This window comes from Penaeus japonicus, unplaced genomic scaffold (assembly GCF_977035675.1).
Source record: "Penaeus japonicus unplaced genomic scaffold, GWHDUDI00000001_assembly GWHDUDI00001300, whole genome shotgun sequence".
Taxonomy (NCBI): Eukaryota; Metazoa; Arthropoda; class Malacostraca; order Decapoda; family Penaeidae; genus Penaeus; species Penaeus japonicus.
In genome coordinates this window covers 1-3,484 of record NW_028235702.1, presented here as the reverse complement: position 1 = coordinate 3,484, position 3,484 = coordinate 1, and the positions used below count along the sequence as shown (strand labels likewise).

General features: G+C 37.7%; 1 pseudogene; it reads left to right on the top strand.

Annotated features, from left to right (window-relative positions):
- The first annotated feature begins 250 nt into the window (after window positions 1-250).
- Window positions 251-2,008, top strand: LOC147466399 (protein FAM8A1-like; annotated as a pseudogene).
- The last annotated feature ends 1,476 nt before the right edge of the window (window positions 2,009-3,484 follow it).

The following is a 3,484-nucleotide window of genomic DNA, read 5'->3' as shown; positions in this document are numbered from 1 at the left end:
TAAGAATAATCTATCATTCTAATGCGGACGTTTTCAGCACGTCGCTACGGCCTCCGGGCGTGCGGGCCGGAAAATGTAGGCCCGTGCCAGGACGTCACCCGGGTTCGGGCCTTTTTTTGACCACGTTGTCAGCACGTTCAACCGGCGCGGAATGGGTTAAAATTCTGATGGAATAGTTTTTAGGATGCGGAGTGAATTTGTTACAGAGGACCTCCCATTTTGGCAGGTGCTAGAATAGTATCCCACCACTATGGAAGAGACTGATGCAGAGGCCATGTGATTTCTTCTCTGTGCGTCATCAAACTTAGCTGTCACATTTGCTGCAGTGGTGCCTTTGATTGTTGTGAGTATTAGAGGATCATATCTTAATACCTCAGAAGACGTTTTTTTTGGGGGGGGGGGGAAATTCATTCGCCTATCCTTCACCCCCAGCGGCAAGTCACCCAAATTTTCAATTTTTATCCATTCACAATGGGCATATTTTGCATACTCCCACTTTACTGGGATGATTTAAAGTGTGAACAACGCTTCAACTTTCTGCGGGGTGTTTTCCTGTTCTGCAAGTGCGTTGAATGCATTAGATTGTTTTTCACCTCTGTATTCTTAGGGGTTCTGCATGTAGTGCATCTACATGTAAAGGCATGTAAAATATTGCTTTTTTTTTTAAATTCACTTACCTCACATGATGTTGAATTGACAATGCTACTGCCTAGATTAAAAATGGTAGAGATTTGAAAATTACGTCCAGTATTATATTTATTTATTCTGTATTATTGATTTGTTCAGGAGTGGTAGAAAAAAATATGACTTTGAGAATGTAGGAGCTGAATCCGGCTGATTACAAGATTGCTCTGGAAATGACGTCAGAAATTCTTGTGCTGAGTTAATCCACCGAATTGGACTTGTGTGTTTGAGGTGAGTTCTTAAGTTGCGATTAAAGTGGTAAATATGTGTAGGTAACTGTTAATGATGGGCAGTTTTGGCTCAGCTGGACATTATGACTTGGGCTATTCATCCACTACAGTTGATGGTCAATTTGTACATGCATGATCACCAGTAGAGCTGATCATGTAAAAGCCCATAACTTGATATCAAGTTCCCGGTGGGAAAGACAGCACAAAGCCATGACCGATATCACGTCCTGGCGGGAAGACGAACCAAACCTAGAGTCGATATCACATCATCCTTCATTAACTCATTGAGGAGGGGGGCCTTCTATTGACCTAACTGACATCGAAGGGCGGTCTACAGCAGGCTAAAAAATTAGAGGGATGGGGAAAGTGTTTTCTAAAGGAATATTTTTCATAAATCATCACCAATATGGGTTTTTTCAACTGTCTTTTGGAACCTGCAGCTCTGAAGCTAGCGTTACAGTCATAATGATTTCATGACTGGTGTGGCGCGGTTCATCTGTGAGCAAATACCAAATGTCGCGCATTCATTAACACCGTCTTTTAGACCCTAATCAGTGCCGTCTGTCTGTCAAGGAGTTAACTATTTTTTCTAATAAACACATTCAGTAATGATTGGTTTATTTGCAGGCCCTTTGTCTTACCCGTGGTTTCAGTGGGACAGGTGGAGCAACTCCAGGCAAGAAGTTTAATAGGGCTGAAGGTTGTGCGAGGTGAGTGGGTTGTGCCACATTTAGGCGAACAAGCATTAGTTTTCCCTGCATCAGATTTGGGGTTGGTGATTCATCTTTAAGAAATACCAGTTATACTTATAGTACTTATAGGCTTGTATATTAGTTAAAGGCAGAGATTTTTGTGGGAGGGACAATGGTTGAAGCTTCTTTTATTAATGATCTTGTCTCAACCTTACACGGTTAAGTCGTGCTGTCATTCGTTCCGTGGTGTTGAATTCTCACCCCTGACTTTCCTCTTCCCCATCGGTTTCACCCTCTTCTCCTTCCAACACAAACCGCACTGTGTATGACATCATCGCAGGTTCCATTGTTGTTGAGGAACGGACCCACAAAGACGGAAGAATGAATAACATTGCTAACTAGTGAAAAACCTAATTCATAAGACTGGTGCATTTGATATTCCACAGGATTTTATCATTAAGTGAAAAGACTTTAATATATAGCTAGAAAGGCTTCATCAAAGGACAAGATTTAGACAGAACTCAAGGCATGGAGTTTCTGGCTAAATTATGGATAATTTAGTCCAGGACAAGAGGATACAATTTTTTCTTTCTTTTTTTGGCTTTGATTTTTGTTTTGTTCCAGGAGTAGGCATATAGCAGAATGTGCTCATTTTATATAGGTTGTGTATTTTTGTTTGTATAATGGTTTAGACGATGATTAAGAAGGTAATTATGATATGATTATTATTTCATTTGATATATTCCAGAAGATATGATTAATGACTTGCTTTATAAAAGAGGGGCTGTGCTCTTAAAACTATGTAAACATTGAAAGTGTTCAGCATAGAGTGGGAGCTATATGACTCCATATAAGTATGTTTTAGTACACTTGCTTTTTGAAGTATTTCAAAATTATTTTTTGTAAGGAGGAGATCTTTCTTCTGGGTTCAATTTGCATTTAAATTTTCGAGTGATGTTAAAAGGATAATCACAATTTGTACTTATGCATTACTCAAGAGGAATAGCATTATGAAAAAGATCACTCCCAACCCCATCCTGAAGCATGGAATATAGAAAATGTAAAAGGGGTTAAAGTAAATGCAGGATGAATTCAGTATATTATGTAACTATGATCATTATCATGATCATAATTAAACTTTCATTACTTCATATTAGTTAGAAAACGATTTTGACGGATGTTAATCATAAGATTTAGTAGCATCATTGTGAAATAGAATGATGTTCTGGATGTCCGTTCGTTGTATAAGTGTTTTTAAAATCTTTAAATGCAAAATATTATTGTAACTGACTTATATACTGTTCACACTGTTCTAATTTAGCAGATTCCTTTAAATATAAATGTGGCTTTAGATGATGCCTTTTATTTTTATATAGTTTGAATAAAAGTATTAATTCACTTTTACACCATGTGAATTCCTATATTGGATGAGAGTAGAAGATTTTTTTTCTACATTTTAATGGCTGTATGGCCACATGTATAATGTTATGTGAATTTGAAGAAGGGTCTAGCAGGAGGTAAATCAGCAATTACTGATGTTTGTGTTTTTTTTAGATAATAAAGTTCAAAACTCCATCCACACCTAATTATGTTTCATATTGAGTACATGATATTTAGTCTCTAATCATATCTTAACCTTTGCATTGGACAAATTGTTTTAGACTAGGCTCGTGATCTCAGAGTACTCAGGTATACTATTAGTCAATTTTCATAGTAAAAGAACATGGCAGAGGGAAATTTATCGGCAAATGTTCATCCACTGGCAAAGACATTTTGACCAAATGATTGGCATGAACAACTGTCAACTGAAATCATTGTTCAGGTTCCCAACTTTATGGGTTGACAAGAGTAGGAGGTCATATTCAGTTGCAGGTAATC